This window comes from Chiloscyllium plagiosum, unplaced genomic scaffold (assembly GCF_037043375.1).
Source record: "Chiloscyllium plagiosum isolate Xiang-an unplaced genomic scaffold, Cpla_swu_hap1 HiC_scaffold_29, whole genome shotgun sequence".
NCBI lineage: Eukaryota > Metazoa > Chordata > Chondrichthyes > Orectolobiformes > Hemiscylliidae > Chiloscyllium > Chiloscyllium plagiosum.
Window position 1 is genome coordinate 77,603,977 of NW_028270167.1, and position 8,951 is coordinate 77,612,927.

The 8,951-nt window shown below is 43.3% G+C and overlaps 1 non-coding gene across 1 annotated transcript; it reads left to right on the forward strand.

Annotated features, from left to right (window-relative positions):
* The first annotated feature begins 4,080 nt into the window (after positions 1-4,080).
* trnah-gug (transfer RNA histidin (anticodon GUG)) lies at positions 4,081-4,152 on the forward strand. The gene has a single exon. It is a non-coding gene; the product is annotated as a tRNA-His (tRNA).
* Positions 4,153-8,951: the final 4,799 nt, after the last annotated feature.

The following is an 8,951-nucleotide window of genomic DNA, read 5'->3' on the forward strand; positions in this document are numbered from 1 at the left end:
GTGCATTTCCCCAGTGAAATGGGGGTAGGTACGGAAAGGAGGTTTAATGATTGTGGGAAGGAGTGAAATCTCCGAGAACGGGTGTGTTTGAATCCTGATATATGAAACTCAGAGATGTGAGAGAGCGGAATTTTAAGGTAAAACAATTAATTTCTTAGCATGTGTCACAAAAAGTACAAAGGAGAGAACACTTAGTGCCGTGATTTGGTTTCAAATCGGGGTTGCTGTGGTCACAATGCAAAACACTGACAACCACGATCACAGTAACCACAGAACAGGATGATTGCAAGCAGCAATAAGTATACTAGCAGAGGAAATGTTCGGAAGAACAGCAAATGTACAATATCAGTACTCAGCGAACAGTGGCAGATACGTGGGAACTGAGAATGAGCTGAATCTTTCAGTTCGATGTCGTCAGAGGCTGTGGAGATCCCTTGAATGAGAATGATGAAAAATGAGATTGATCGATTTCGACAAAACATCAAAGACTCGGGGGACAGTACAGGATATTGTTGAAATTTATGCTTCAATAGCATTTTAGCTTAACATCGGCACAGCCGCCCAGATCCAACCGGAAATGGGGATGGGAATGAGTGCGCAGAGTTACTCTCTGGCTCCAGTGATGCAATAGGTGAGCGTGCTGTTCTTCTATGATGGTATAGAGGCGCAAGAAATTCCTCGGTTGAGTATGCTTCTGCTCAAGGGAATGGTTGTCGCCGTTTACACTATCATAGCGATTTCCGGTGCACCTTTCTAAGACAGCTGAGTGGCACAAGTGGAGCGTGTTGAGCCCTTGACATTGCAGTGGTGGGTCTAAAAGATGACTTTGCTATATGGATCTGTTTTTCCGACACTGGCGGTAGCAGCTGCATTTGCTTGCATTAGCTCAGTATCACTTTCATCCACACAGTCAAGACTTCAACCTGGAGAAGGTGGTGTTGGGGTGATATTTTAAACTCGTCATCCTTGGCGACTGGGACACGGAAACGGTGATGTTTAAGATCGACGAATAAAATCTGAAATACAAGCCTGACCTCAGGAACAGAGATCATGACTTTAGTTTCCTGCAATCCCATTCATTCATGTCCCATATGCAGGGGATTCTACACCCAGTCCTGCCTACGAGAGACTCCAGGACCAGAAAAAAACGTTAGCTGACCCTTAATCCAAGAATCCCCACTGTGTGGGAAGCAGTCTAGTCAGCCCTTCCAGTCCACACATCCATCCGAAGCGCATCCCACCAGACCCCACGGTATTCCCTATCCCATAAGCCTGAATTTCCCATTGTTGATCCCTGTAACCGGCACAATTTTGGTCAGAGGGAGAAATAAAAACACAAACACAGAGAGAATGTGCAGACTGCCCACACACAGACACCCGATGCTGGGATCACACCCGAGTTTGTGGTGCAGCCAGACAGCAACGAACGAGGGGCGAAGAATAAATGTTGTCCTGACCAGTGATGCTCACACCTTGTGGGTGAATGAGAAAGAATGAAAACACATTTAAAAAATGGAAAACGGAATTTGTATCTATGTGGACACAACGTGAATGGAACGCTCACCCTGGGTAGAAAAAAGGACGCTGATACCACCGAGAAAGCAGGACAATGTGGGAATTGCTGGAAGGGATTCAATTAACTACAGAAATGGAAATTCATTTAATCAGTAACACTGGGAGAGACCGTACACCAGTCCCGTGTGTGGGATGGGGTGACTGAGCAAAACAACCTCCGAAGACCCCCACAGGATTACATATCCCATCAGGTGTTCGATTATGTTATCAATGCTATTGTTAATCCCAAACAGCTATTTGTTCCTAAGCTTCAATCATAGAGTCATCCCGCATGGAAACAGGCCCGGCAGTCCAACAAATCCATGCTGAACATACTACCAAACTAATCTTGTCCCATCTGCCTCTTCCTGTACGCGTTGAGTGGTGATAATGCCCTTGTAGTTTTATTACTGTGTTGTTAATCCAAAAACCCAGGTAATATTTTGGGGACAAAGGGTTCAGGTCCTGGCATGACAGATAGTGGAGTTTGAATTCAATAAGCACCTGGAATTGAAGAGTCTCGTGATGACCTGAATCAGTTGTGTGGAAAATCCCATCTGATTCATTCATGCCAGTTCGGGAAGCAAACTGTCAATTCATCTGCTCTGTCCCACAGGAGACTCCAGATGATAATATCGTGATTGACTCTTAAATGTCCTCTGGGAAATAACTGATATACGAGGCATGAATACATTTATTTTAAAAAAATCCCACCTTCCCATTCATGTTTGGAATCAATTGTCCATTAAATGTTGTATACGTACCCTCATCCATCACTTCCTCGGCAAGTTAATTGTGCACGTACAACACCTTCTTTTAAAAAAATGCCTCACATGACATTTAAAAAAGAAATCTCTCTCTTTTCATCTTAAACATATGCCCTCTCGCCTTGAAATCCCCATCCTGGGAAAAGGCAGCTATCGTTAACTCTAACTTGCCTCTCAATAAGTCATAAACTCCTGTCAGGTCGCCGCTCAAAACCCTTACCTAGAGTGAAAACAGTCTCAAGTAGGAGAAAGTGAGAACTGTAGATGAGAGATCAGAGTAGAGAGTGTTGTGCTGGGAAAGGACAGCAAGTCAGGCAGCATCTGAGGAGCAGGAGAATCGACGTTTCGGGGAAGAGCCTGATGAACGAAACTTGCGCGAAAAAAATGATTTTCCTGCTCCCCGGATTCTGTGTTACCTGATGTGGTTTTCCAGCACCTTGATCTCGAATCAGAAAATAGTCTCAGCCTAACCAGCCTTTCATTATAACTCAAACCTTCCACACACGGTAACATGCGTGCATACTTTTCTGAACCTACTCCAGCTGAATAATATCATTACTGCAAATGGGCGACCAGAACTGGACATAATATTCCAGAAGAGGCCTCATCAATGTCCTGCAAAGCTTCAACATAACGTCCCAACTACCATACACAAAGGACTGAATAATGAAGGGAAGCATGTTAAATGCCTTTGAACCATCTTGTCTGTAGGTGATGCAAACTACATGGAATTATGCACCTGCATCCCTTGCTTCCGTGTTCTCCAACACCACGCAACTTGTTGTTATACCAAAATGCAATACCTTCCATTTATCCAGATTGCACTCCATGTTACATTTTTCAGTCCAACGACTCATTGGATTAGGATCCTTTTGAAACTTAGATAATCATCCTCATTGTCTACAATTCTGGCGTCGCCTGCAAACCGACAAAGCAGACCTGCAGTGAGTTCCACTGTTTTCTCTTATTGATCAATGATTCATATTTACTTGTCGTGGCCGTGATTTAGCAGTGTGCAGATCATACAGCAGTTAGTCATGCAATTAACCATGAGGAAGAAAGCTGCAGACTGCAGGGAGATATTAAACAATTGGAAATGAAAATTCATTCCAGGCAAGTTGTTGACAGTGAAGCAAGTTCAAACTTCAAACCAGTCGACCACGCTCCAGTTGTGGCACTCAGCTGTCTCAGCAAGACTGCGATAAACGGGAAAAAATTTCCCTTCTGCACCGCCTTTGACCAGGAGCACTCCCAACCTCGGAATTGCTTGCGCCTCTAAACCGTCATAGAAATACCGTGCATTCACCGGTTGTGTCACTGGAGCTTTCCAGTATCTGTGCGACCTCATTCCCTTCCCGACTTCCAGTTGGAACCTCGCGACTGCGCCACTCGGTTCCTCTGATTCTGGGGCGGGGAATTGGGACTATGTGGCAGCAGTGGTTACTGCCTTGTGGGGGGAAACTGGTGAAATAACCGATGTTAAACTGCATTACTTTTGAAGCATACATTTCAGCCACACCTGCACTTTTCCCGGAGTTTTTGATGTTGTGGAGAAATCTATTTATCTCAGCCTTCAGCATATTAATGATGGAATCACTACAGCCTCTGTGAGAACAGATATTAAACGGTCAGCCCATTCTGAGTTCCCACAGATCTGCCACTGTTCGCTAAGCACTGATGTTGTGCTTTTGGTACGCTGCCTAACATTTCCTATGATACTGTACTTATTGCACCCTGTCACTGTGCGTGGCTGTGGAATGCCGTGATTGTATAGTGGTTAGTACTCTGCGTTGTGGTCGCAGCAACCTCGGTTCGAATCCGAGTCACGGCAGTGATTGCTCGATCAGCCCCAGCTTTTGTGAAACACAAAGGAATCAGTGGTTTGAACATGGTAATTTTCTCCAAAGTGATGATCTTTCCCCTTCAAATTCTGCTTACTCGCATCTCTGTGTTTTATATGTCAGAATTCAAATCCACCCGTTCTCAGAGATTTCTCTCCCTCCTTCGATCACTAACTGAACTTGCCGTTCCACATCCCCATTTCATTAATTTAGAGATGCCGGTGTTGGACTATGGTGTACAACGTTAAAAATCACACAATACAAGGTTAGAGTCTACCTAGTTTAACTAAGCACTAGTTTTTGGAGCGCTGGTCTTTCATCATGTGGTTGTGGATTCATTTCCTATTTCATTAAGGCACTTATGAATCTAACACTGACTCTCACTTTGATATTGTTCACTCCGTGCTGCTGTGGTCACTGTTGCTGGGTGAACGTGCCCCAACCCCACCATAGGGACCTGCAGACCAGTTGATCCATTTGGTTACCGCTGATGTGAGGCCAATCCTCAGGTAGCAGCTTTTACTGATCGGGACTTGCGATTATTGGGGGTCAAGCTCAGGAAAATGATACATTACAATATCGAGGAAAAGCGACGTCATTGAGAAAGATTAGTTTCACGGGTTTTCTGCAATGGCTGAGCTCTATTACCATTGGACTGTTAACTCAGACACCATGCAAATGAACCAGGGACCCAGGTTTGACTCCAACCATGCCAGGTGGAAGAATTGAGATTCAATAAATATCTGGAATTACGAATCTAATAACACCTATAAATCCATGGTCAATTGTTGAAAAAACAAAACCATCGGGTTTACTGACGTCCTTTGAGGAAGGAAAATGCTATTCTTACCTGTTCGCGCCTCCAGGTGACTCCAGACTCACTGCAATACGGTTGAGTCTCAACTGCCCGCTGTGCAATTCGGGATCTCAATCAAAACTGCCGAGTCAGCGACGCCCTCATACTGCAACAGAATAGGATATAAAAAAGTTAATTCGGCTCTAGCTAGATTACTGTGAGCAGTTCTGCAATTCACAGTATAGCAAAGATGTGATCGCAATTGGAACGTTGCAGGACAGATTCAATGGGATATTGTCTGGGCTGAAGAGTTTCAGTTATGAGGAGAGATTGGACAGACTGGGGTAGTTTGTCACCGAGCAGAGGAGATTGGAGAAGACACGACTGAAATGTACAAAATAATGAGGGATATGGATAAGATAGACTGAAAGAAGCGTTTTGTTATTGATAGAGGGATCGAACACTGAGGCCAAGAGATTTCGGGAAAAGGCAGAAAGTTTTGAGTAGATGTGCGGAAAGGCTCAGAGATGTGGAAACCCTTCCAACCTGAAAAAAAATTGAGATGTTAATTTGCGATGCCAAAACATATAAGACTATGGGATAAACAATGGAAGACTTCATTCAGGTCGTTAAGCAGTTGCGTTGGACAAGTGCGGCCACAACGGGCTGAAGGGCCTCCTTCGATGTTGTCCTCCATAGTATCGTGGTTAGTGTCCCTCATGCTTGGCCTTCCATTCTCAATTGGATATGTCACAGGAAAGACAGTGCTGTCTGAATCTGCTGGGGAAGGACTGCAGCTCCTGGGGAGAGAGAGTGTCAGTGAAAGTGCAAACACGTAACTTCAGCAAACTGCACATTGTGTTTGTGTTGCAATGAAACCATTATATAGAGTTGTTCCTGACTAATGTGTTTATTTAAAGCAGGAATCTGAGGAAGAAAACAGAGTAAACCCATTCAGAACTGAGTGCAGAAACATTTCCAGCAGCACTAATGAGGTTGTACAGCGCAGAACCGCGTTTGAGTGAATTGAATTCCGGTTGATGGGCGCAGCTTGCTTTCACTCGGCTGAGTTACCAGTGTGTAAATGATACAGATAATGTTCAATGTGATGGTACATTTGCTCAGTGGTTCGAACTGCTGTTAAGTCTGTAGGTTAGGTAGACTGGTCATGTTAAATTGCGCTGATGTGTCCAGTGATTGAATTCAGTAAGTTAAGTGAGTTAGCCATGGGTAACACAACGATAAGGTCAGCAGTCACACGATGCCAGGTTTATTCCAGCAGGTTTATTTGAAATCACAAGCCAGGGGCCTGCGGGGATAGAGACGGGAGCTAGATGTGGTTGAGATGCTGTTCAGAGTGTCCCTACAGACTCGATTGGCAGAACTGTACTTTCTGCCTTGTAGGGAATCTGTGATTCTATCACAGAGGACACTACCAGCGTTTACTGGGCTGCTAAGACATTAGAGACGATGCTGACGGCATTTAGTGGGATGGAATTTTATTTATTTGTGTGTTGAAAAATGTGACACTGAACCAAGGAAAACCGAATGGAAGTTTTCCTGAGTATTTTAGGTTTGGAGAGAGTAAATAGGTGGTAAATTCACTCTTTCAAGTTCGTATATTTCTGAACGTCAGGCTTTCAAAACCAGCGATGTAGGACAAAGAAATGATGGGAGCACAATTTCTCTCACTCAGAGAATCCGTTTCCAAAATACTTGGAAAGGCACATTTAAAGACACACAAGCAGTGAGTTTCACCAGGAGAGAGACAGCCTGTGGCCAGGTAAAAGTGTAAAAGTGGGGTGTGGGGGGTAGAAGGTGCGAGGAAACAATGTCTAATTTGGACGACTTCAGATGCAAAGAAATATCGGAAACGGATGCAGCTGAGTAAGATTCAGCAAAAAAAAAAACCTCAGAGTTTTGAAAGATTTCTAATAATATTCCACATGAAGCATTATAAATGAAACTGACCAGATTTTGTATATTGTCAAGGAAAGCTATTCCATGATGTATAGGAAGTGACCCGTCTCTTGGAGATCGATTTCCTGCTTTCATCCCATGGCTTAAAGATATGAGGACAATCGCCATGATGTTGGGTTCATTTGACAACCACTGAAATCTGCCAAAGTAACTGAGCATTAAAACTGGCATCTTGTTTTGTAGTTTAACCTTATGCTTTTCTCATCAGTATTTTCTTTAAGCTGAAATAAATTCGGAGCAAAATTGAATGCAACATTTAACGTTCCAATCACATAAATCCAATTCACTTCCGATCATTGCAATGAACAGAGTGAAGTTGCAGCAAAATTAATAAAATTAAACAAACAAAACTGCATTTCCGGGAATTTTACCCAGTTCAGGTTCAGCCATGTGAGAAAGACCTTCGAGCTAAAACATCACCTTCACTTCTCTCTCCATATATAAGTCTTCACGTGAGAGAGAAACTGTCTGAAGAAATTATGCGTCAAGACTAAATGTGCGTGTGAATGTGACGGGAATGTCATGTTAGCTGGTTCATTCTGAGACAGTTCCGACTCGGAATGAATCAATGACAGGTATTCCTTCCAAGGACGAGGTCAATTCCTTCGATTTTGCTGGTAATATTATTCCACTGAAAGCAGAAAAATAAAGGTTCGATTCGATTCAGCTCAGGGAATGTCTTATCCCCTAGGTGCACCACATGTAGCCTTGATGTGGTCACATGTGAGACCCTTTGCCATGGGTTTCGCGGCCTGGAGGTTAAGGCTCTGTCACTGTGCACGTGTGGATTTGAATCCTCCTCTGGTTGTTGCTTCTATCAAACGCAGCTGTGGTTTCCCTTTGTGCCTCCCATCTTTAGTATACACTGGATGGAGATTCTTGCCCATGCCCCTCGTTGCACCAGAGATTAGTGATAAAGCGATATCATATCAAAGTAGAAATACACCAGTTTGTTTCTGTTGTAAGTTAAATTGGGATAATGAAAAGGAGTGCAACGTTACTTTCCTTCTTTCATTCCATCTTGACGTTCTATGAATTTATATCGAATGAAAGCAAAACAAATAAGGAGAGATCGGGTGCAATAGTTTATCCAGTGGGATTGTGAATTTTAATGCAACACTCCATACAAAGTTCTGATCAGTATTTCAAACAGTCAATTGGAATTGGGACTGCAGAAAATTTCTCCTATGAAACGAACCTTTCATTCTTTCACAAACTACTGCTGTGTGGATCATACCACAATCTATCATCCAGCGTGATCACCAAATTGCCAACAACATTTGATCCACGAATTTTCTTTAGCAATCACACCTTCTGCACATATCCGTCTGTGGTCTGACCAGTGCCATTTGTTGTCTCCAGGCCACAGCACATTCCTTGTTCATCAGTTTATGAGCCGAGTTCCTGATCTGTCTGATCAGTTTGATAAACTTTACTATCATATCATCACCATCCCCTCAGAATTCTAAACTTATCAATAAAATATTGAGTTAGACCAAATGATATAGCATTGGAAGTCGGATATTCAGCCCATCGAGACTGCTCCACCATTCAACGAACTCATGGCTGATCTGATAATCTTCAACTCCATTCTCATACCTTACCTCGACAGAGCTTCATCGTATTTCTGGTTAAATATCAGTCTGGCACAGTTTGGAAATACACAACTCAGCCTCAAGAACAGTTTTAGTAAAGTGTTCCACCGATTCACTAGTCCCTGAGCAAAGAAATGACTCCTCATTTCTGAATTAAATAGGCAATATCTAATTCTGAGTTCATGTACACTGGTGCTCTCCTCATACCAGAGGGTAAACCACATGTCTGTACCTACCCTGTCAAGATCCTATGAATAATGAACGTGTTTAAATGTTTTTATGTGATTATACAGTTCCCCTCCGCCTCTTTTGTTCTAACGGGATGGTTAGAACTGGCGTAAGATGAGGGAGTGGAGATGAGGAAACTGATGAAGTCCACATTGATGTCATGGGGTTGAATGGTCCCGAGAAAGACGAT